Source organism: Trachypithecus francoisi, unplaced genomic scaffold, assembly GCF_009764315.1.
Source record: "Trachypithecus francoisi isolate TF-2019V2 unplaced genomic scaffold, Tfra_2.0 Lachesis_group4, whole genome shotgun sequence".
NCBI lineage: Eukaryota > Metazoa > Chordata > Mammalia > Primates > Cercopithecidae > Trachypithecus > Trachypithecus francoisi.
The window spans coordinates 129710155-129736204 of record NW_022681469.1 but is presented as its reverse complement, the minus strand read 5'-3'; the positions used below and the strand labels follow the sequence as shown (position 1 = coordinate 129736204).

The 26050-nt window shown below is 43.5% G+C and overlaps 1 long non-coding RNA gene across 1 annotated transcript in view; it reads right to left on the bottom strand.

Moving 5' to 3' along the window:
• Positions 1 to 1374: 1374 nt before the first annotated feature.
• The window catches only part of LOC117072769, a 73418-nt gene continuing 48742 nt past the window's right edge, over positions 1375 to 26050 (bottom strand). The window contains exon 3 of the long non-coding RNA XR_004432942.1: positions 1375 to 4805. This is a non-coding gene — a long non-coding RNA (uncharacterized LOC117072769). The remainder of the gene's footprint in view (positions 4806 to 26050) is intronic.

The following is a 26050-nucleotide window of genomic DNA, read 5'->3' as shown; positions in this document are numbered from 1 at the left end:
AAGGCTGGCATTCTCAGTGGTCTTCGCAGTATCCTAAGCTAGGACTCTGAAGAAAATCCCATTCACCCATAGGGCCCCTCTGTGAGCTGGCCTTCTGCAGACCCAGTAGAGACCCGGCACTGGCACATCTCACAGTTTGTACCGTGGCATCTTGGTATCTAGGCCAGGCATCCGTTGGATGATAGCTAAGCCAAGTAAAGTCTGTCATCTCCCATGCAACCTTGATTGGAGATTCTACCCTAGAATGTTCCTGAAGTTATGCACGTATGTACATGTGTATGCATATGGCGGCATGGTTCAGTTTGTGTGTGCACGTGTGTGTATACCTGTGTGTGTTTGGTACTTTTATGTGTGTGTTATGTGTGCCTACCGTGCCTACGCTGCCTTAGGAGTTCCCTAACATGGCAACTGAGTATCAGATTTGGAAGGCCATTTGGAAAGCAGTAAAGGTTTCTGGGGTTCTACCACCCATTGACTGTCAAGCCATTTGGAAATAATAATCATAAGAATAGTTAACCGAATAATAGCTAAGCTAATCAACCACTTAGTCCTTTAAGTACTACTCTAAGCAACTTCACAAGTGTTAATCCTTAATTTTCAGGACAACCCTATGAGGCTTGAACTATTGTTACTACTCTCTCTTTAAAAATGAGGAAACTGAGGCCAGCAGATCCCATGCTCAGGGGCCTGCTGTGTGTAAGCTGCAGAGTTGCGTTGGAATTCAAGCCAGCTGGACTCAGAACTTGCCCTCCTCATCAAGACTGCAGCCCCAAGCTTTACTGAGTTACCAAAGCCGTCTTCCTTTATTTGTCATGACTCCAATATGTGAGTTGAATGTTTGAGCTCAGGGATATTTTCCAAGTAAAGGAAAGGTGCCAGAGTAACCGTGGAAGACAATGCATGACAACAGTTCTACCCAGAGCCTCCAAGGCCACTGCTGTCTGCTTTGCTGCTGTCACCGGAGGAAGCAGGCAGCATTGGCTGCAGTGGTGGAGCTGAAGCATCTGCAGGAGGTAGGAAACCACAGAGGTGAGATGCAACCTGATCAAGAATGGTGGCATGGGAAGGCTGGAGAAGTGAAGACTCCATGGAGGCCTGGACACCTGCTGGTGCAAACCAAGTCAGGTGTCAGGCAGGCTAGGAGGCAGCACCGAGGTCTCTGCAGAGTCAGGGCCTCTGGAGCCGCCATCTTCCCTCATGGACACACCTTCCTTCCTCTTGTAGTGGATAGTTGCTTCTGGAAGCTTCCCTTGGTCAGTTTGCAAGGAAAATCAGATCCCAAGAGAGGACCTCGGCTGCTGAGGGAAATGAAAAGGGGAAACTGCATAAACATTTTTGTACCTTAGTTTTAGAGAAAATCATACTGAGACTGAAAAAAATTCTGGAATTTTTATTTCAATAAACAGGAACACTTTTTCCATGAGCTCTGCTCAGTTCCCCTCACACTAGTAAAATGTAAATCGCTAAAAAGCACACACACATAGCCGCTAGCTCTAACGAAATATGCAAAAGGGCTTTTTGCTCAGAATGAACAGTGACTCCTTCTTCTGTCCCTCTCTGAGCCACGGGGATGGGACGTCTTTTCCAGGCCCCTCCACCAGGCACTTTTGTACAGGCCACAGCCTGTGCAGCTGTTCACAGCAGCTCCTCCTGATGCTCACTCTCTCAGGCAGTCTGCACGTGGAAAACACACGTCCTGTCCGTGTGGATTTATTCATGTTTCCCGTATCAGTAAGGAGATGGAGCTATAACACATTAAATATTTACAATGATCAGAGAAAAGACAGTACACAGCACTGAACGGAGATAAGAATACAGTTTCAAAATATTTACAATGAGCACGTCTTGCTTTTTCTGGTTCTTCTCTTTGGTCTGGCACTTTAGGTCTGTGATCTCTTTATTGTATTTTCTTTCCAGGTTCCCTGTAGTTTTGAAAATGTCTGACAAAACCTCCTAAGTCTGAAGAGGATTGCTGTATAAGTGAGAGACATTTGGAGAGTCTGGTTCCTGTGTCTCCAAGCAGGAGGGCCTTTTTTGGAGCCTCATTTATGCTGATGTGTGTCTCCTGCTTATGTCTGAATCAAGTTTGTAGCTGGTTCTATCTATGGCTCTACCAAAGAGAGCACCAACGAGAGGAAAGTGGCAGGCCCCTGAGCCTGTGCTAAGCAAAAGAACTGATTTACGCTGGTCTCCTGAATATCTCAAGGTCTTTTAGACAGCCGGGGTCTAAAAAGCTGGAGTCTTAACATGGAGCCAGGAATGGATTGGTTTATGTTTCCTTTAATTAATTCGACTTCAAAGTGTTCCACGTTATTACATTCAGAAGTAGCTCCTTCATTGTGTTTGATTTTAATCTCCACTCTTTGAAAGATCTCACTCTTTTCTTTTAGGTTTTGAAACAGTCAATGACCAAAAACAACAGAGGTTCGAACTGAATGTGTTACATTAGCAACACCAGGGAGAGAAAGACAAACACAGGAAAGGTATGAAAAATTTGGCACTTTGTTTAATTATAAAGAATGCAAAAGCAGCATCAACTGTGAAATATTTGGCTATTCAGAGAGATTAAAGACCTCCAGCTTTTGGAATGGGGTGCCAGAGAATTAACAGGATCACAGGCGTTTTATTTGATGGGCGCCACATTCGACCTTGAAGCGTTTGAGGCTGGCACTCCTTTGTGTCCTGGGGATCTCCTGATGTCCTTGCTCCCTGGCGGTATCTGCCCTGGGGCCTCTGGAGGCCTCGCCGTGGAGTATGAGGTTGCGCACGTTTCTGGTGTATATTTATATCGAGGTGGCTGCGTTGCCAAGGAGCTCTGAGAGAAAGCAGAGCGGAGATAACTTCTAATCCACCTTTCTGTGATAATGTGGCGCAAAGTGAAGAGACCCAGGGCTCCATCCTCTGGTCTGGCATCGCCCTGGGAGGGGCGGGCCCTTGGGGTGTTTTTAGCAGCCCCAGTGCACTGGCGAAACTCTGTGCATTGCTGAACTCTGCAACAAGTAGGGAAGACTGGGACGGAAGAGGAGAATGAAGGCCAACTGTAACTTGTAGGTAACAAGAAATGTGTTTGAGTGTCCATTCACAAGATTTGGACAGCTGGAGAATTAGAATCTGGGAGCATTGGAACTGGCAAGGAGCCAACAGGGAATCGGGAGTAGAAAGAGAAAGTCCCTTGCCCAAGATCACAGGGGGAGCTGGAAACAGGGGGGCTGTGGAGACTAACTGTATTAGTTCGTTTTCATGTGGCTGATAAAGATATACTGAGACTGGGTAATTTATAAAGGAGAGAGGTTTAATGGACTCACAGTTCCACGTGGTTGGGGAGATCTCACAATCATGGCAGGAGGCAAAAGGCACTTCTTACATGGCAGCAAGCAAAGAGAGAATGAGAACCAAGTGAAAGGGGTTTCCCCTTATAAAACCATCAGATATCATGAGACTTATTCATCACCATGAGACAAATATGGGGGAAGTCGCCCCCATGATTGAATTATCTCCCACAGGGTCTCTCCCACAACATGTGGGAATCACGGGAGCTACAATTTAAGATGAGATTCGGGTGGAGACACAACCAAATGGTATCACCAGCCTGGGGTTCTTTGTACCACATTCCACATTTTTAGGGGGCTCCTAAACAGGAGTGAGATTCCTTCTCTGACACTTTGATGCTGACTCACAAGGAACCACTCCCTGAGGATCCTTTCCTGATGGGCCATGAGTTCTACCATTTTAGATGGGTAGAAGGGTCTGGAGCTCTGCATAGGGGTGAAGTCAGAGGAGAAGGAAGAGGGCTTCAGTCCATCCTATGCACATAGGTTATGTACTAAGATGAAATGTAGCAGAGTGCATAAAGCTGTGTTTCTGGTGTCAGACAGACTTGGCCTTGCATGCTAGGCTCACCCATGCCTGAACTTGGGTGACTCATTTAAGTTTGCAGTACCTCTGCTTCCTCATGTTTAACATGCGAATTAGGATACTGTTGTGATTTGACTGTTGTGTGCCCCTGAAATTCATACGTTGAAGCCTAATCAACAATGTGGTGATATTAGGAGGTGGGGCCTTTGGGAGGTGATTAGGTCATGAGGGTGGACTAGTGGCTTTATAAAAAGAGGTCCCAGAAAGCTTCCTTGTCTCTTCTGCCATGTGAAGGCACAGAAAGAAGATGCCTTATTTGAACCAGAAGTGGGTCTTCACCAGACACCACATCTGGTAGTGCCCTGACCTTCAACTTCCCAACCTCCAGAATTGTGAAAAATAAATGTCCGCTGTTTACAAGCTGCCAGTTTCTGGTATTTTATTATAGCACAGTTCTATGTTACAACAAAGCTAAGACAGTCACCTTCTTCACATACTTGTGTAAACTCATGTAAGAAAATAGACATGAATATCCCTTGTGATAAAAAATGTGCTTTATAACTGATTCCTGAGGAATTGGTCTTCCATTAATAAGCATCGTGCAGTGATCCCTGGTCATTTTGTATCCTTGCCATTCTTATCATTTTTGGCTTCTTCCAGATCATTTCTCCACTCCAGAATTTGCTTGAGATGTGAACAATGGACATGGGCTGGGGTTTATTAACGTAGAATCAACTGGTGAGACTGGATGATCCTGTGTGGTTTTCCACAATGGATGCTGCCTCATGCATTCATACAAAGTGCCCTGAGACAGCACATTCCAGGGACAGGCCTTCCTTTCTGGGACCTAAACAGATGCCCTTTGAGGTAGAGTGGAGAAGAGCCAATGAGGCCCCAGGCCTTTGGCTTGAATTTCTGGTGTCTCCATCTCTCCATGGCACAAAAATCCCCTGGAACAGAATATCTTTTCACAAAGAATTTTAATCAAAGTTGGTGGAATAAGAAAAAAGGATACAGGAATTATTCACAACATAAAAGTAGCCACACCAGCAAATCAGTCCTGACAGGCACTGTCTCTTTCTACAGCGTTGGGCCTATAAGGACCTGTGGGGATTGGATTGATAACCCAGTTTAGTCCAGGCCCAACAATTCGACAGGATCTTCACAGGTCCTGAAGGGGTTTTGTGTTTTGTATGGAGAATATACTCTGAGAGTTCCAGCCATGACATGCCCCTATACTGAATCTGACTGATGGCCAAGGTCAGACTGTGGTGCCAGCAGAATAACCCTCTTGATATGTGGACATCAGCAGTATCTTCCCATGAGCAGGCAAACTACAGGGTCTATCACCAGGCCCTTCTGAGTGATCAAGGGCCTCCTGGGGGACCAAGGGCTCTGATGAGCTGATCTGTAGACTGTTGGGCAATGGGGGTCTAAACTTGGCCATCAAGAGTGAAAGGAGAGAAACTGTTGTTCTCAGAACATAAACAACAAGACCCTGACTCTGAGCTTTCCCCTTTAGGGATAATTCCTTCCCACTCCTAGTCACTTGTCTAAAAGCTCCCACACTCAAGCCCCAATCAAGTATTTCCTCCTCCATGGACCCAATTCAGCCAATACATATTTAATGAGTGCCTATTAGGTGCCCAGAAGGGTTTTAACTTAAGTTGACCTGCTCTGAGGCTGAGTAAAAGCCCTGGTTTGGGTGGATTCCCATATGACAGGGAAGTACTGGAAGGGCAGCAATGTCGTGATCCCTGGTTATTGGTCCATTCTGAACAGGGCTTCAGGCAGTGACCGGGGGAAAAACAGACAAAGTATGTGAGCCCCAACTCCTGCTATCTAGAGAAGAACTTGGGTATCTAGGCAACTCAAGATGTCAGGGCCACAGCCAAGCTCTAGTGCAGGATTTTCACACCAATGGAGGATGCAAATGTGGGACCAGAAGCTGGGCAGGAGTTCTGCTGTGCATATGGACCATCTCTGAGGAGCTCTAAGAAGGCGCAGTGAACAAATCAGTACTCAGAGGACAAGATTCAGGCCTGGGGTCCAGGACCATTGTAGTCTCCACCAGGAATGACCCTGGATCAAGGTAGAGCTGGGCTTATAAGTAGAAGCACTGAGACTTTCAGCTACAAAGCCAATGTCTGGGTCTCTTCTCTTGGCCTTCCTAGATACCACCCTGGTCCAAGATACAGTTCAAGACCACCTCCTAAAAACAAAGTTTTCTTGGTGTCTCCCAATCACAGAGACCTCTTCCCCTCTTGATTCCCTACGGAGATTTCCCTCTATCACACTAATCACACTCACATTGACACAGAAGAATATTCGACTCAATGTCCTCTATCTCTGCATCTGAGCTGAAGCTACTCAGGGAGGAGTCAGTATTTACTCCCAGCTATGGTGCCAAACACAGGCAGGTGCTAACTAGAACACCCATGAAAAATGCCTGCACATCACACCTCACCCTAAAGTTACTCCACATCAAGTGAAATACTTTCCAGCTCCTCATCATCACCTGCAACACAGTACATGCATCGGAGGTCCTGGCTGGTCCAGACTCCAGCTCATGGGAGCTACCCTGGTGGGAGATCCACAGGCCTGCTTGGCCAAGAGATGTGCTGGACCGAGCTGCTCCAGGCTAAAGAGCAGTGGAAATCTTGCTCTTTTATTAGAGAAATTCTTGTGAGTTGGCCTATTTTAAGAAATGTAGTTTGTTTAATGACTTTTCAAAAGTCAGTTAAAAGGGATGGAAAAGAATTCAGAAGCATTAAAAAAGAGAGAGATTCTACTGGGGATATTGCTTATGATTGGCACTTGCCTTTCTTGCAGATTCGTTCTTGACTTTGCATCCTGTCCTCAGAGTGATACTCTGCCAACCAGGCATTGTCACCTACTAGGCGACTTACTCAGGGCTCCTTGGCTCTGTCTGGAAAATCTCTCCTTCATTTGCCCATCCTTGCTTCCCATCCCCCTCTCCCAGCTCAGAGCCTTTGTTGACGTTGACAGCTCATCCCTGGGCCATCATTCATCCTGCCCATGGCAAACTTTGGAGAAAATAAAAAACCCTGCTCCCCTAATCTCATTAGAAGGGCTGCAAATTGAATTTAGCCCCTCTCAGTGTCCCCTCAGCTGGCTGTCATTAGGAGCAGAGGCTGGGCCTTGGCTGATACCCAAAGACCAGCTAACTGAATTTGAGATGCTGTGGTCTTGACAGGCCAAGAGATGTAATTGAAGAGCCGTGGGGCTCCTGGTAACATTTCAGGCTGGGATTACACTGGGGATCCAAAACCCCCATCTGCATTGGTGTCGGGGGCACTAAAAAGTCACCCATTGGGCTTCCAGGGTCGGATTATTGATAAAGAGATCATTCCCAGTGGAAGGTAGGGGGGTGGGGTGGGGGAGACTGCATTGGTTACCATGCAAAATGGGTGTCAGAGGTGGAGGGAAAGGGACAATGTATCTAGCGAGAGTCAGCAAATCACTCAAAGTTAGGAAAAATTTGCAGGAAGTTTTGTCTAATGAAAAGAAAAAGCAGTTATGGGAGAGTAGGTGATGAACCTACAAAATACAAGGAAAAGAAATACTGGGTTTTAATCTGTGGGCATTACTGGTCTGTTTGTATAAATCTTAACTTTTAAATTCTTGAATCATCATAGCTTTATTTTTCATGTCAACACTAAACCCCAAGCAGAGAGGGGCTTTTTGTGATCAAAAATTGTATTTTTATTTTTGAAAAATGTACCAAAAAACTGCATCTAACATATATACAAATAAGAAAGTATTTATATCCATATAACAAAAGTATATCCGTATAACAAAATATTTAACAGAGGTTCATGTGGAAGACACGTCTCTACTGATTTGGATTTCTGAGTTTTCTTTAGTTCCCAGACCTATCGTAAGTATCTCAGTGAGGCTGAAAATTCCATGAAATCCTGTTTTAAAGAGGAGGAAATGAGCAATAATTAATCACCTACTATGTGCAAGGCACAGTTCTAAGCCTATTATGCACATCGTGTAACTCAGCGTTCACGGCAACGGAACAAGACAGGCATTACTCCAGTAGGGATCCCCACGTTACTGATGAGGAGAGTGATTCTCACAAAGGTTAGTCAGTCTCTTGCTTAGCGTCATAAGGATAGGAAGGGCTGGGGCTGGGATTGGAACCTAGGACTGCCTGGTTCCATCACTCCCTAGGCCTTCCTGGCTTATGAGGGTGGTAGGTTTCCTACGCCATGTTGTTTCCCTAAAAAAGCCAAAATGACAGAGTCTGTCACTCAGATATAGTATAGTTGGGAACACAGGCTGTGGGGCCAGACAAGCTCAAATCCACCGCCTACGAGTTGTGTGATGTTGGACAGTTCCAAATCAGTCTATGCCCTCCTGGAAAATGGTGATCCTAGTAGGACTTGCTCCATCAGTTCACTGTGAGGATTAAAGAAATCAATGCACATCCAGAGTGCATGCATTGCACAGTGCCTGGCACATTGTAAGCACTCACTATGTAATACTGGATTATAATCAGTGTCGTAGTGGTGCAATGAAGAATGTCCATCCATTTGCATATTTGATGGTCTAAACTTGAGAGGTCACCATCCAAATATGAGGCCACAACATCATCAGACTCTGGTATTTCTTGCCTGACACTGCCAGATTTATGGTTAGAACGCCTCACATTTACATTCATAGAACTTACTCATAGATACAATTTCTGCTGAAGAGTAAAAGATGGACTTAAGGTTTTTCCTATGTTGATTCTATTCATGGATTTTTTTCTCCAGCTTATATTCTTTGATGTAAGGTGAGGGAAGGGTGATGTGACTGCAGCTGCCCGCCACAAAGGCCCTTAATGACCAAGTCCTCACTATATGCTAGGTGTTTTACAAATTTCACCTCATTGAATGTCCACTTTTACGCATCTTCTTGTGGGCAGGTATTATTCTCATCTTTTCAGATGAGAAAAGTGTATTTATTTTATGTTTTCCATATGCTATCATGCCAACAGCATTCACTACAACCTTAAAGTTTCTCTAAAATGGCACAGACTATTAAAACATGGACTCTGCTACCTTCAGCAGGAATTAGTTACATACCTAAAGGCCTTTCTGCCTGGCATTGTGTATCCCAGTGGAATGTAGGTTTCAGATTTAATGAACATTGTTGATCTTTACTGAGTGCCTGGCTCTGGGTTGACAGGCTTGTCCATGTCTTCTCATTTATCACCTATCAATTCTATGAAGAAAAGCCTTATGATTTTTACTTTGCAGATAAAAAGGTTATAAGTGGAGTTTCAAAGATCACAAAATTACTGAGTAGAGTTTGAACCCAGGTGCCTCTCCCTAACTCCATCTCCGGGGAGCTTCCTATCGCATTGCATAGTTTCAGCACAGTCACAAGACCCTGTGCACAGGCCTCTGGGAAGCCACTTGCAATCAGTTAAAGTTGGCACCAATGATGAAGCCCAGTTTTCCTCCCATAGTTAGTCAAATTCTTTTACTTGCGGGTGAAGAAATTAGGCCTCAGGGAGGTTAAATGGCTTGCCTGAGGTCACATAGGCACTTTGTGCTGTGTGAGTCAGACTGCGTTTCAATTCTTGTCCTAGTCCCATCCATACAACTACCAGCCCCCACAACCTCATTCCCCAGGAGCCTGATCCACTTGGGATTTTTGGCAGCCTAAAGCTGTCAAGACAGTTTCTCCTTCGCAGAAAGGTTCCCTTTAGTGCTGGTTCCTTCTCTTAATCAGATGCTGAAAAAGTCCATGGGTAGAGTCCCACTCTGGAAAAGTTTCAAGGTTGTAACTAAAGGCCTGACAGAGGCTGGGGAGCAGCCCCTGGCAGTGCGTTCACTGCCCCTGAATTTATTCCAAAGGTTCTGACATCCCCTTACCATTGACTGCGGTTCTTACAAACTGCCTTCCTCTAGATTTAACTTTTCTGAGGAATCTCTGGACACTTAAAAGGGACTTTTGAGAGAATATGGCCCAACCCCTTCACTTTATAGGAGCCAAAGCCTAAGGAGAGGAGTCTGTGGCAATTAAGGGCTCAAGAGACAGACTGCCGGGAACCAAATCCTGGTACCACTTAGCTGGGTGACCTTGGACAAGTTAGTTACTCTCTCCCTGGGCCTTGGTTTCCTAGTCTGTATTTGGAAATGCTGATAGTATTTACGGAGAATTAGAAATGGCCTCAAATTCTTTGATATCTCTCCATTCAAGAGGTGTCATCTTTTCCCACTCTCCTTAAATCTGAGCTGGCTGGTGATTGTGCTGATTCCAGGCCTAGTCTTTAAAAGAATTGTCAGCTTCACCTTGGTCTCATGGAGTCCTGAATTGTCACAGAAGAGATACAACTACCCTGAGGCCAGCATGCGTGAGGAAGTCCAAGCTAGCCATTTGAAGAAGCTGTGTGTTTAGGGAGAGAGAGAGACAGGCCCAGGCAGCCTCCAGCTATACCAACCTCCAGTCCTTCAAGTCATCCTGAGGCCTCAGACATAATGGAGCAGAGATAAGCCTCATCCAAATTCCTAGCCCATGGAATAATGAGACAAAATAACAATAAGTTGTTGTTTTCAGACAGTAAGAGTAGTTAGTTGTACACAGTAGATAACCAGAACAATACCTCTCAGAAGGTTGTGAGAATTAAATGAGTTGATACAGTTGTAATATGGAGCAGTGTCTGGCACAGTGTTCAATAAAAAAAAGTGAGTTATTACTCATTCAACAAATATTTATTAACACCACGTTGTTCTATACCTTGAACTAGCTGGGAGGGTCACAGTGGAAAGAGTTACTCAAAGAATCTGGCCCTTGTGGAAATTAGGAGAACTGTAACCTAGTCGTACACTTCCTATTGAGTGAAGAACGTATTTTCCCCTACTTGGGCCTCCCACATCATATCTGTCCCTGGCAGAGGTAGAAGTTATAGCCTCTCCTTCTAATGGGATGCCCAAGACTGGGTGGGTCTGGAGGGGTTAAGCCCAGGGACGTTGTCCCAGGGCTGCTAATGAAAACTCAGCTGCTATTGATTCCAGCAAGCACTCCCTTTCCCGGGTCAGAAGAGAAACGCAAACCATTGTTGAGTAAATACGGTATTCTGCTCACTACGTCAATTAGCCTGACCCCAGGGGCTCTAGGAGCCCCCTGGCTCCCCTATCTGCAATGACAGCTGCCATGCTAATGAATCCACATTGACATGATAATTAAACCATTACGCAAAGTGGGGCTTTCCTAGACACAGCAAATTCAGCAGAGGAGCCCGGGTGTCCGTGGCCTGGACGAGGCAGTGGGGACCGTTCCAGGCCCAGGAGCTAACATGCAGTGCCTGGGTCATTCCCAGTCTTGTCCACAGGGGCAGCTGGACTGGAGCACTGCAGCTGCTGCCTCTGGCGTTGAAGGCAGGGATGGGGCAGGCAGGCCAGGAGAAGGATGTCACCTGAATGCTGCTCCTGCTCTCTCTTCAGAAATCCTTAATTGGGTGAAGCCTGAAAGGAAGGAATCCCTTGCCCCTTTATGGAAGAGGCAGGGCACCCTGTCAACTCTGGCCTAGCCCTTCCCCTCTGGAAGGCTTAGCCACATCCAAGGGAGAGTTGGACAATGGGGACTGCGAAGGCCAAGGAACCTTGCATTCCTGGCATCATCAGGAAGAGCCACGTGACCATCTTTCTCACTATCTTTGGAGAAAATGACTCTTTCTGCAAGCAGATGATTACAAACTGCAGAAACATCTGACTTCTTGGTACAACCTTACCAATAACTCATTTTTGAGACTCCAACCAACGACAGTCCTCTTTGCAAGAGCACAGACTCGGGAGTCAAGGGGACTGGGCTTATATCTCAGCTCTGCAACTTATTAATTGCGTGATCTCAGGAAATCACATGGTATTCTGAGCCTCTATTTCTTCAACTGTAAAATGGACTTAGAAAAACTGCTTGGCCTCCCTGTGCTTGGGATTAAACAAAACAGTTTATGTAAAAGGTTTAAGACAGAATTTTACTTAAATAGATGACAGAACCTTACTGGCCACAATAACACTCTCCATAAAGATGAGTTCCATTGACAGAAATAATCGTTGTGATTGACTGGGTGGGAGGATAGAAGGAACAGATTAAGACACTCCTAGAAGAACCTCCAGACAAAGTGAATGTGTTTTCCTCTGGACAACTCCATGCAGGTAAAGCTGCATATACAGTGTGCTCAGTATAAATATGGGGAAAAAGAGGGACAGAAAATGACATGCTTGTGGCAGAGAAAGAGGCTAAAGGGGAGGGCTGTCCTGGTTCAGGACTATTAGGCATCACCCCATAAGAGGTGACTAATGAAATATTTTCCCACCCATCCATCCATCTCCATTATTCATACAAGCACAAACACATATATTAGGGGCTTATGATATAGAATTAAACAAAGGCCAAACCAGTGCCTGTTTCATATAAAAATCTGGTCAATAAATGAATGAATGAATAAGATGCAATTCCTGCTCTCATAATACCCTGTAAAATGGAGTGTACTGTTCATCTCACACTTGTGTGTGCTGCCTCTTTTTCCCTTAACATAAGGTAATTCTAGCTGAGCTATGATTTATGGGCAGCAAAGAAAACACAGGTATGCAGTTTTACAAGACAACTACAAGCAGTTGATAACCTGGCAAGCATATACTCAGACAAATTATGCTCAGAAATATAGGAGTTTAGCAGTGGGCAGGTGAAGAAATAACCAATGTTGGATTCAAAACTGAGGATTTTGAGATTATATCCATATTTAGCTGGGAAAGTACCGTGATTGATTAGTAATGTCTGCCATGGGCATGGGAATGGAGAGAGATAGGTCTTTCTTCATGCCAGGTGTTTGTCATCTCAGGTCTAGGCAAGATCTAAGATACCTACCATTATGTGTGTGTGTGTGTGTGTGTATCATATGGGATAAGCCAATTCTCTTCTCCTCATACTATGAGCAATTAGTATTACAGTTTGCTACACAAACCAGTTTTAGTTCTTTTCTTCTTCCTGCCTCCCTGCCAGTTGCCTTAAGTAAATCCATTCAAGCTCTCAAAACCTGTGCTGTCATACAAAAGATATTTGGCTGCCTTAAAAGAATCTAATTCAATTTGTCGAAGGTGCCAAAAATGGTCAAACTTTTTGTTAACTAATTCAACAAACATTTACCAAACATCTACGTCAAAAGCCTTGGGAATAATAAAGAACCCACAGTTTTCTCAGGTGCTCAATGTCTAGTGTTCATGTGCTGGGGGCTGGGGTGGGAAGAAAGAGGCAGAAACACCTGCAGACACACTCTTGCATCTCTTGTTTAGAAGGCATAATAGCCAGTGAAATTTAATTTGATGTGGCTTAAGCGTTCTTTGAAGGGAAGCCACCCCCATTTATGCTGTGGGAGCTGGTGCAGCTCTGGGGGGCAAGTGAGGTTTGAAATTGAGGTCTTTGGATTTCCAACCCCCTTCAGTTTGGGCTTCCTGGAGGAGGCTGCCCTGTGCCTGGGAGAGTCCAGGCAGAGGGTAGAAGGTGAGAGGAGGGCATGTGGGACAAGAGGACCCCTTTGAACCCTGGGATGTTCAGAGTCCTTACATTATTGTCAGGATGACCCGTTCACATCTTTTAAAAGATGAGATAGAACATGAGCAGAAGCTTTTTTGGTGCTTTCTCCACTAAACCTTTGCTACCCAAAGTGGGTTTCCCAACCAGAAGCATCAGCATCCCCTGGGAACTTATTAGAAAATACAACATCTTAGGCCCTTTCCCAGACCCACCAAAACAGAATGCAAATTGAAATAAGAACCCCAGGTGATTCCTGTGCACGTTGCAGTTTGAGAAGCCCTGGTTTATGTTATAGAAATGCCATTCACGCCCCCTTCCTCATTGGGTAGTCACAGTGGACTCTACAATAATATCCTTTTTCTGTATGACTTTTTTTTTTTTAAATTTTAACTTTCCTAAACGCTCTTGTGAGTAGGCTCTACCCTTCACCTCCAGGCTCACATCAGACGTGCGCCCTCCTATGCCACTCAGCTTCTCTGTTCCTTTGGCATTAAGGAGGGTCTTCCATTGCCGTGACCCAGGCTCGGCGATGTGAGGGCACTACATTTACCCGGTGTAGTTACCCATGACCAGTGGGCTCCATTCCCTTTCCCTTCTCTTTGTAGACTTTCTAAGAGAAAAGAGATAAAGAAAAATTCATGCTATCATGGAAGGGTGGGAGATGGAGTAGGGGATAGCAAAGGGATGTGATGGGCAAAGTGTGAGTATGGAAGGAGGACTGGTTGGGGAGCCAGGAAAGCTACAAAAAGGAGAGAAGGTGTTGTGAATGGAGATCCTGAAGAGTAAGCAGCAGTTACAGTTGACTGTGGGGTTATAATTTTTTTTCCCTCCACTGGTTCTTTGTTTTCTGCCATTCATTCTTTCGATCAATCACTCATTCAGCAGATTTTAATTGAGATGCAGGTTTGTGCCCCACTCTGTTCTGGGTGCTGAGGATACTGACAGAAGACAAACCCAAGGCATGAAGTGGGCGGGGAAGACATCAACTGAGAAGCCAGGCCGAGCAGAGGCCTTGGCCCTACACCGGCATGGCTGCCAGGCACCATAACTGGACTGGGCCTTCCTCTCCTCATGACTATGGCATCAAAGGATTCTACAGCTACCTGAGGCATGAGAACACATTAAGTAAAGCAGATAAAATGACTCCAGGGTCTTCTGCCTTGCCAGATCTTTTCCTTAGGATGAGTTTAATGAGGCACACACAGTCCTGGATGTTTTATATGCACCATCTGATTGATCCATCACAATCAGAATCCTGTGAAACTGGTAGCAGAATGAGGGGAAGACTGGGGTGACACAGTGTGTGAGTGACCTGAACCCAGATCTTTCCTGGCAAAGCCTGTGATCCTGACCACTTAAAGATCAGAAGACAAAAGGACAGCAGGGGGTCAGAGGGGCACAGATTGCACATTTCTGCTCTGATGTAAATTTCTGGAACCACTTTGAATTTATTTGAAACAGAAATACTTTGCTGGCCACTGAAGAGGAAATCTGCCCAGATGCCATCCCTTCCAGAAGGCATATTCAACAAACACTGGCTGGAATGAATGGAGAGAGCCTGGAGACAGGCAGGATATTGAGAGGCTCAACCAAGTCCTGGGGCCCCAACAACAGCAAACTCCACACTTGAGGCTACTGGGAACACTCTGCTGGAGTTTGGCTTTATTTGTCCCTCCCACTCTGTGAAATCCTGGGGACTGTCAAATAAATGACAAGACTCATTTTACAAGTAGACCAGAAGTCTGCAGTGGCGAGTCGGAGCTGATTGCCTATCTTATCTTGAGTCATCAGTCTCTCATTCCGCCTTCCACAAACAACTCTCAGTTGTGAGATCTGTGCATGGACCTGATGCAGTGGGCATTTCCCAGGGTCTTGGTCCCTTGTGAGCCTTAGGGAATGAGAAGCACACTTAGCCCCTTGCTGAGGGGACCTTGACCAGCTGGACCAGAGCAGCAGGAAGACTGAAGCCTTGAGGTTCTGGGGGTGGTGTCTAGGCGCTACAGTATGATGGTGACAGTGACCATGACACACAGTACTTTGGGAGGCTGAGGTGGGTGGACTCAAAAGGGATTCAAAACCAGTCTGGCCAACATGGTGAAAACCCATCTCTGCTAAAAGTACAAAATTAGCTGTGCGTGGTGGCACATGCCTGTAATCTCAGCTACTTGGGAGGCTAAGGCAGGAGAATTGCTTGAACCCCAGGAGGCGGAGGTTATGGTGAACCAAGTTTGTGCCACTGCACTCCAGCCTGGGCAACAGAGCAAGACCCCATCTTAAAAAAAAATCAATGACCATGACAATGATGATGATAGGTAACTTATAACTCAGGCTTATCACCTGCTAAATTCTTTTATGCACTATTTATGCATTGCCTCATGTAACCTTGACAACCTTTTTTTGGATAAAGAAACTGAGGGCCGGGCGCGGTGGCTCAAGCCTGTAATCCCAGCACTTTGGGAGGCCGAGACGGGTGGATCATGAGGTCAGGAGATCGAGACCATCCTGGCTAACACGGTGAAACCCTGTCTCTACTAAAAAATACAAAAAATTAGCCGGGCGAGATGGCGGGCGCCTGTAGTCCCAGCTACTCGGGAGGCTGAGGCAGGAGAATGGCCGGGAGGCGGAGCTTGCAGTGAGCCAAGATCGCGCCACTGCACTCCAGCCTGGGTGACAGAGCGAGACTCCGTCTCAAAAAAAAAAAAAAAAAAAAAAAGAAACTGAGGTCCAGGGAGGCTGAATAACTTTCCTAAGTTCATACACCTACTAAGTGGGAGAGCTGAGATTTGAACGTCAGTGTGTTGGAGTCTAGAGTTTCTTACCCCCCTTGTTTGGGGCAGAATATCACCTGTCTACCAAAACTAAATCACAGGCCAGGCACAATGGTTCATACCTGTAATCCTAGCACTTAGAAAGGCTGAGGCGGGAGGATCACTTGAGCCCAGGAGTTTGAAACCAGCCTGGACAACATAGTGAGACCCTGTCTGGATAATAAATTTGAAAATTAGCTGGGCATAGTGGTGTGAGCCTGTGGTCCCAGCTACTCAGGAGTCTGAAGCAGGAGGATCTCTTGAGCCTAGGAAGCAAAGGTTGCAGTGAGCCATGATGGCCCCACTGCACTCCAGCATGGGCAGCAGAGCAAGATCCTGTCCTTCCCCACCAAAAATCCCGCAAAACCCCAAAATCAAACTAACAAATTACAGAGCCTTCAAGGATTTTCTCCAGTAGCAGATTTTCCCGGTCAAGCATGGAGCACCCTCACTTTTTTTGCCCCACACATATCTTCCCTCTTGGGGTCGTCTCACCTTGTTACTGCCACCCCTATGTGCTTAACTCCAAAGACACAGAATGGATCTTTAAAATTAGGTGAAAGCAGAACAGTAGGTAGAACAGAATGTGAGAAACATTGAACTAGTGAAGTTTATATTCGGCCGTATCTCCAGGACCTCATCTCACTGGTTTTGTAGCACAGCAAAGATCCTTGGTTCTGGGGCCAGGCATTCCTGTATTAAAATCTGACTCCATGGCTTCCTAATGCTCTGCTTCTGAACAGAGTTCTCAGCCTTCCATGGTGTTCTCATATGCAAAGCAGGAATGATGGTAATCCCTGCTTTGCTGGATTATTGGAAGATTAAATGAGACAACGTGCGTGAAGTACTTTGCTGGATGTCTGGCATAAGTAAGTGCTTGATAAATGGAGTCTGTTATCCGTCAGCACAGCAAATATTAGCATCTATTCTATATATTGGGCTTTAGCATAAGATTTCATTTTAACTATCCTCTTTTAAGCTCTTCAGTAAGTGTTCTGGTTTTCTTCATAGAGTTCTTACACATTTCTTATAAAGGTTATCTCTTGGTTTTTGAAGTCTCTGGTTGCTATTTCAAATTTAAGTTTTTCTGTTATAACTTCTTTAAAAGTTTAGCAATTGTAAAATATTTCAAATGTATTGAAAAAACTAAAAATCAGCATTTTAGCCCCAACTAAATTGGTTAAGTCTACCTCTTTCTCCATGCAAAGCACGTCTACTAGGTAAGTGAGCTCCTCTGTGCCAAACCAAGGGAATCATTCTCCCTGCACAGTTGATTGAGGTGCAGCCCACCCATTTCATTGACTTGGAGAGGTAGGTAACCCCTTCCCAGTGGAGGAAAGGTTGTTGTGGTTGATAGGAGCTGAGTCATCATGGTTGACACCCTAAAATTCCTCATCCTGCAATCCTATACCCACACAAACAAAGGCACCACCATAAATACACAAACTTGCAATAGATTGATTATTGCCTTGTATGCTTTCTTTTAAAAAATACAAATAAACTTACTGATGTCAATAAATATCAGTACTGAATAGTTTCCCATTTTAGGATGCACCGGTACCTCTTTGGATAAAAATATACTGACACCTTTGTTTCTGATGTGTTTGCCATTAAAAATTGCACAGTGGGCTGGGCGTGGTGGCTCATGCCTGTAATTCCAGCACTTTGGGAGGCAGAAGTGGATGGATCACCAGGTCAGGAGTTCAGGAGCAGCCTGGCCAAGATGGTGAAACCCCGTCTCTACTAAAAATACAAAAATTAGCCAGGCCTGATGGCGGGTGACTGTAATTCCAGCAACTCGGGAGGCTGAGGCAGAGAATTGCTTGAACCTGGGAGGCAGAGGTTGCAGTGAGCCGACACTGTGCCACTGCACTCTAGCCTGGGGGACAGAACAAGACTTCGTCTCAAAAAAAAAAAAAAAAAAAAAATCCACAGTGATTATGAACATGCTTGGTGTGCATCTTTATTTTCTAATTATTTTAAAGATATATTCATATTGCAGGACCAAAACATTTGCACATTGTAAAGGTTTTCAATACAGACAAATTGTCCTTAAAATAAGCCGAGTGAATTTATATTTCTACATCTCCACCAGTACTGATTAATGTCTAATCTTTGCGAAATCAAGATTTAAAAAAATGTTTTTGGATGTGCATAATCTCAGTTCACTTTTCTTTCCTAGTGACAATGAATATTCTTCCCCATGTTTATCAGTTATTCGCATTTCTTCTTCAAAAGTGTATTTTGTCTTGTTCCTTTTGTAGTTATCTTTTTCTTTCCTTTTTTCCTTTTTTTTTTTTTTTTGAGATAAAGAGTTTTGCTCTTCTTGCCCAGGCTGGAGTGCAATGGCACAATCTCAGCTCACCACAACCTCTGCCTCCCTGCCTCATCTTCCCGAGTAGCTGGGATTACAGGCATGTGCCACCACGACTGGCTCATTTTGTATTTTTAGTAGAGACAGGGTTTCTCCATGTTAGTCAGGTTGGTCTCAAATTCCCGACCTCAGGTGATCTGCCCACCTCGGCCTCCCAAAGTGCTGAGATTACAGGTGTGAGCCACCATGCCTGGCCATCTTTTTCTTATTGTTTTATAAGGGCTTTTTATATTAATAGAAAAACTAATAAAAACCCCTTTCCTATCATATTTTGCAAATATTTTTTCTCAGCCACATGTGTCTTAATTTTGTTTTTAAATGTTTTTAAATTTTGTTTAAAAATACTTTTGCCACCCTGGGCAACATAATGAAACCCTGTCTTCACCAAAAATACAAAAAAAGTTAGCGGGGTGTGGTAGTACAAGCTTGTGGTCTCAGCTACTCGGGAGGCATGGGTGGCAGGATCGCCTGACCCTGGAAGGTAGAGGTTACAGTGAGCTGGGATCATGCCACTGCACTTCAGCCTGGGTGACAGAGTGAGACCCCATCTCTATATACATAGGTAGAAAATCACCTAATACAATTAAATCACAGGCCAGGTGCAATGGTTCATGCCTGTAATCTCAACACTTAGGAAGGCTGAGGTGCGAGGATCACTTGAGCCTAGGAGTTCAAAATCAACCTGGACAGTATAGGACCCTGTCTCTACAAAAAATTTAAAAATTAGCTGGGCATGGTGGTGCGTGCCTGTGGTCCCAGTTACTTGGGAGGCTGAGATATACATATACAATGTGAAAGATTTTTTAATTTTACTTTTTAAAATCCTTACTGATTTGAGATGCTAGCAGTTCATCATTTTTCTGCCATGTTCATCATTTTCCATTGTGTTAATATACTTTATTTGTTCATCTTCTTATTGAAAAATATGGATGAATGCCCACTATTTCATTATGACAATATTTCACTGAACATACATAACTTCTGGTGCTGTCCTGCAAGAGTTTCTCCAGGTATAGACCTACAAGGAGCATTGCTGAGTCAAGATGAATTTGTTTTCTAGGGTTGCCATAACAAAGTACAAAAAACTGGGTGGTTTAAACAACAGGTATTCGTTTTCTCATTGTTCTGGAGGCTGGAAGTACAAAATCAAAGTGTTAGCAGCGTTGGTTCATTCTGACATTGGTCAGGGAAGCATCGGTTCCAGGCCTTTCTCCTTGCATTATAGGGGGCTGTCGTCTCCCTGTGTCTTCTCATATCGTCTTCCCATTATGCAAGTCTGTCTCTGTGTCCAAATTTTTATTTTATTGGATTGGAGCCCAATCTAACCACCTCATTTTGACTTACGACATCTGCCATGAGCGTCTTTCCAAGTGAGGTCACATTCTGAGGTATTAGGGGTTAGAACTTCAACATAAGAATTTTGGGGAGAAGCACAATTCAACCCGTATTATTCATCTATCTATCTATCTATCTATCTATCTATCTATCTATCTATCATCTATCTATGAAGATATTGCCAAATTGCTGTAGGTGCAACAACCTACAGCCCACCTGCAGTACCTGTAACCGTAGCTTTCTTTATTTAAATAATAATATACAAGCAGACCTTTACGTGGTTTCTGATTTTTTTGTTTTGTTTCATTATTGCTTCTATTAAAAACTGCAGCATTTCTATGAACAAGCCCATAATATTAATATAAACTCAATATTGTGGGACTTTTTTTTTGCCAAGCTGATGAGAACAAAATATCATCTCATTTCCATTTCCCTTTGCATTTTCCTTATTACTCTTGAAGTTGAGCATTTTATTTGCCATTCAAGTTTCATTTCTGTGAATTCCTTTGTCCTGCCTGTGTTAGTAGGGCTACAAGTAAAATTGGTATAACAAAGACCTTCAATTCCAGGGACTCGAACAGCACAGAAGTTTCTTGTTCACTTGCATAACAGTGCAGAGGTGAGTGGGACAACTGGGGAAGGTAGGCAGCTCTGCTGCAGCAAGTCACCCAGGATCCAAATTCCTTCCACCTTGTTACCATCCCATTCCTAGGGTACGTTCTCAGTTCACCAGATGACTCCTAGCCTTCGATAAAGTCTGAATGACACAATGGACTTTGGGGACTTAGGGGAAAAGGTGGGAAGGGAGTGAAGGATAAGAGACTACAAATTGGGTACAGTGTATACTGCTCAGGTGATGGGTGCACCCAAATCTCACATAACCACTGAAGAACTTACTCATATAACCAAACACCACCGGTTTCCCCAAAAACCTATGGAAATAAAAATAAAATAATAAAATAAACAAAAAGAAATTATGCATGCTTCTAACCTTCTAACATTATTATACAATTCAAAATGTATGTGATACAAATTCAATAAGCTTGTTTTAATGCCAAAAAAAAAAAAAAGGTCTCCACTGCAGCCTACAAGAAGAGGGTGGGAAGAGTCCAAGTGCTATGCAAATAATGCCTTTTTCAAAATACCTGACTAGGAAATGCCCACATTACTTCCGCTAACATCTGATTGGCCCAGGTGTAGTCCCGTGGACACATCTAGCTACAAGGAAGCTGGAAAATGCAGTATTTGGCAGGCAGCCATTTGTAAGCAAAAACTCCAGGTGTTCTACAATCACATGGAATAACAGGAGAAGGATGCTAGAAGAAAGTTCACCATCTCTGCCACAATATTTTTTTGCCTACTTTTCTATAGAGTTTTTGTCTTGCATTTGTTAATAAATTCTTTATATGATTTACATACTAATGTTTTGAAGGTTGTATGCATACAAATATCACATTTCTATTTCCCGATATAAATAAAATATTCATTATATTCATGGTATCATTCTCCATAACAACAATATTTTATTTTAACATATCTTAAAGATTTATCAAACTTTTTATAGTTTCTGCTAACTGTATTTTATTTAAGAAATTCTTTTCTGTACCTGTGTTAAAATTTTTTTCTTCATTATCTCCTCAATGTTTTACTTTTCATGTTTAGATCTCTAATTCACTTGGAATTATTTTCGTGTATTTTTTAAGGTCGAAATCCAAGTTCTATTGGTACAGATAACCAACTGGCCTGGCACATTCAATAAACAGAATACCCTTTCCCCAGTGACTGGTAATGCCATATCTTCCACAGACAATGCTTCCATGCATTCGTGGAGGTCTGTTTACAGCTCTGTAGTGTCATCCCTACCAATGCCACATTGTCTTTATTATGAGAGTTTTATAATAAGCCTTGATCACTCTTTAGGGAACATTTCCACACTTTCTTCTTCAAAAATGCCTGGCTATTCTAGGCTGTTCTTTTTTCCATGTTACTTTTAGGATCAACTGGCATGTCATGGGAAAAATGTGTGGGTTCTTTACTTGGGATTTCATTGAATTCATAGATGAACTTGAGGGGAATTTACATCTGCATGAGATTTATTAACATTCTCTCTGTCCATGAAAATGGTATACCTCTTTATTTATCTTCCACATCATCCAGTGCCATTTTATATTTTCTTCATAGATGATTTTCGTATCTTTTGTTAGATTTACTTCTAGTCAACTTATAGTTTTGTGGGTACAAAGCCTAATTCTAGTCTATTTTCTAATTTGTTGTTTCATGTAAACATGGATACTGCTGATCATTGTATATTGATCTTGCATCAATTGATCTTGTTAAAATCTTAAAAGTTCTAATAGTTTATAATCCTCTTGGATTTTCTATTTAATCTATGAATAGTAGTAATTTACCTCTTCCTACTCTTTTTTATATCTTAAATTTTTCCTTTGTTCTATTGCATTGGTGAGAAAATCAGTATAATGTGGAACAGAAGAGGTAATAACAGGCCTCCTTGTTTTTGCTGACTTGTTTTTGCTGTCTACAGTTTCACCATCAAGTATAATACTCGCTCTGGATTTTTGTGACAGGTTAAGGAAGTTCTCTTGAATTTATGGTTTGCTAAGGATTTCATATCATAAATAGCTGTGAAATTTTATTACATACTTTTTCTGTATTTATAGGGGAAATTATTTGGTTTTCTTCCATTACTCCATGACTTTTTTGTCAAACCATATTTATATTCCTGAGATATTTTAAATTCATTACTCAGTTTAATTTACTAATATTTTATGTAAAATTTTTTTCATATATGTTCATTGTGATATTAATCTAAAATTATTTCTTGGTATTTTCTTTGTTCAGTGTTGTTAAGAAGACTACAAAATTAGTTGTCTATTTCTCCTTTTGCTTTCAATTATCAGTTTGTATACCAGTCCCACCATCTGATGTTCTTTTTGCCAAGGGGACTTTTATCTATTAATTAGTCATGATGCATCCATCATGAATATTTCTTTGTCAATTTCATTTCTATTTTTCTAGAAAACTGAGTACTTCATTTCATTTTCTCTTAAGATTTTTAAAGTCTCTACTCTCTGTAGTTATGGCCTCTTTTTCATTTTTACATCTACATAGTTGTCCACTTATTGTTTACGCCTATTTGTGTTGGGTATTCTACTACTCAACATTAAAGGCATTCTAATTGACAGAGACAAAGACATAGGGAAACGTGGTGTACGTTCATACCATAGCAGTGGTACTCAGGACCTGTCTTCCACACCACCATGACGTCTTCATGCTCTCCTCTGCTTCTCATCTCTTGTCCTTCAGGACTCGACCAAGCTGATGCCTCCTCCAAGAAGTCTTGCCCAACCATCCCCAACCCAGTGAGCCTGGATGTTTTTATTTTGCTTCCCTCCATAACACCACTTATCAGTCTGAATGGAAATGATCTCCTATTAATTTGGGCACTCATCCAGAGCAAGGAAACCATATTCATCGTCATCCCCAGAGGCAGGCAAGTGCCTTGCACATAACAAGTGCTCAACAAATACTTTCTCAACAGAACTGTAAATGCAGCAGTGTGGTGCATGTCAGGAAGAGTAGACCAAGGCCAGGTCTGGAGAGAGCACTTTGCCCAGAACATCTCATTCTCAAGCTATAAAAAGATAGCAGCCATAAAAATACATGCACAGGGGGCTGCATGTGTAAAATCAAAGAGCTCACCCTCTTGGGTAGGCAGCTTGCCCTCTGCCTGTCTGTTGCCTCTTCCTCTGTGTCAGCCTTATTTATACTGGGGACATGGCAGAGTGCCTCCTGGCCAGGAGCCCCTGACTGGCAAGCTGGGGCAGCCCCTGCTTACTCCAGTTTCTGTCTTCATCCACTCCCCTCCACTTCTCCACCCACCCTCACCCCTGCCATGAGGCAGATAAATCAAGGCAACCATGGAGGATGCTGGGCTTTGGAGCCAAATAGTCTTGAGTGAAGTCTTGCTTCTCCCCCTCCAGGCCATGCCCTCCTGGGCAATTCGCTTCTCCTCTCTGCACCTCAGCTTCTCTCTTCCCCATCCTCCGTCCCAAGATTCCAACTTTTGAACACACAGGAAGCTGCATGAACTCATTTCTGAGTCCCACTGCAGTCAGCAACTGTATATTCGGTGGTGGGATATGGGCCTCTGCCATTCGGGGCCAATTATCCTTTCTGCTCCTCACATCTCCCTCCACAATCTTATCTGCTGTTCGATCTCCCCCTCTCCCCATTTTTTCTTAAATTCTCTTTTTACTAGGTGGAGGAGGCCCCTGGTTAGGAAAAGCCTAGAAGCAATTTAATGGTACACTTAATCCCTTTGTTGTTGTCTAGCCTTTGGAGGGCAGAAAGCCAGGTGCTCCCATTGCTCCTCCTGGGTAACTCAATTAAAGGAATTAAAAGGCTTCGGTTACATTATTAATTTTGAAGCTGTGTGCTTCTCACTCAGTAAGGAGCCAGGACAGCTTCCAATGCAGATGGTCTGCAGACACTCTACCCCAGACAGTCACATGGCAGATCATCCCTAGAACCCCTTGCCTGTTTGCTTAGCATGGAGCAAGACTCTCACACAACTGTCCCTCTCATGTGACATTCACAACAACCCTGTGACTTGGGAAGGACAGATTTCTTTATGTTTCAGGTGCTTTCCCAAGGCACTGAGGACACAGAAGCTCGGTCACTTAAGAGACTTGCCCAAGGCCACTGCCAGGTAGTTCTGCGGGATAACAGAAACTAGAACACAGCTCCGTAGACATTTAGGCTGGGTCTTTTGTTCTCTCTCAGATTTTGCAGCACTAAAGGTGATTATTTGTATAGATCAGAGTATCTTTATTTTTGCAATGAGCACAGACTTGGGTTGATACTATACTCTAGGGGCATGTTTTCCAAAGATGGCCACAACAACATTCTAACCCATGTGCTCTTCTCCAGTACAGCCTTGCCACTCCCCCCATAGCAAGAGACTAAGTCTAATTTTCCTCCCCTTGAATCTGAGCTGCCCTTAGTGGTTGGCTTACAATCAGTAGAATTTGGCAAAGTCATACTTTGTGACTTTTGAGGCTAGTGATACAAGGTCATGCAATTCCTCTCTGGTTTCTTTGGTTCAAATGTTCCCCACATGAGTGCTCTTGGAATGTTGCTCTTATATGCAGCTGCCATGATGTGAGAATCCCAGCCACAGAAAGTATGTTTCCACACTCTGTTCAGTGGACAGTCCCAGCTGAGCACAGCTTCAAGTTGGCCCAGTATTAGATGTGTGCACCTGCTCTTAAATGCCTCCACCAGGAAGAAGCACATAACCTCTCATTTCACTGGCCAAAGCAAGTCAAACAGCCATGTGTTATATCAAAGGGTGGAGGCCAGAGTGTAATCCTCTCATATGCCTGAAAGGAAGGGCAGGCTGGATATATTGTTCTTAACTGCTACCATAGTACTACTTCAATGAGCTTGGGCCACCTTGCTGGAAGATCCCTTTAGAATGGGACAAAGATGGTACATTCATTGCAAGCTCTCTTTATAAGTTTGACATGCAGCCCACCTGATGGGGCCTGGCCACAGCTACAGGTACCTCTGCCCACACAGAACTCTTTAAGCTTTTGGGGGCCAGCCCTCTGCCATGCTGTTTTAGTCTTGTGTGGGAGAAAGAGGTGAGAAACAAGCCATGCGACATTTCCCCCAACCTGTGATCCCGCGCAAGGCATTTCCTGTTCTGTTCTCTTTCAATACTTCTGATTATTTCCAGGAGGAAAATTGTAGACTGGGGCCACGAGGTCTCCTGTGTCTTTCTAACACTTGTTAGTTAGTAGTACTTGTTAACCTCTCTTGGTAATAAGGAAGAAACAGATCTGTATCTTAGATCCAGGTAATTGTATTTTTTTTCTAATATTCATTTTCATAAACACCATCTATTTGAAACAAGAGATACTAGTTTTCAATCTATTTTTTGATGTGTTTCCTTTGTTTTTTATTTTTATTTTTATTTTTATTTTTTAATTTTTATTTATTTATTTATTTTTTTATTATACTTTAAGTTCTAGGGTACATGTGCATGACGTTTATATCATGTATAACTCCCCAATGCAATCCCTCCCTCCTCCCCCCTCCCATG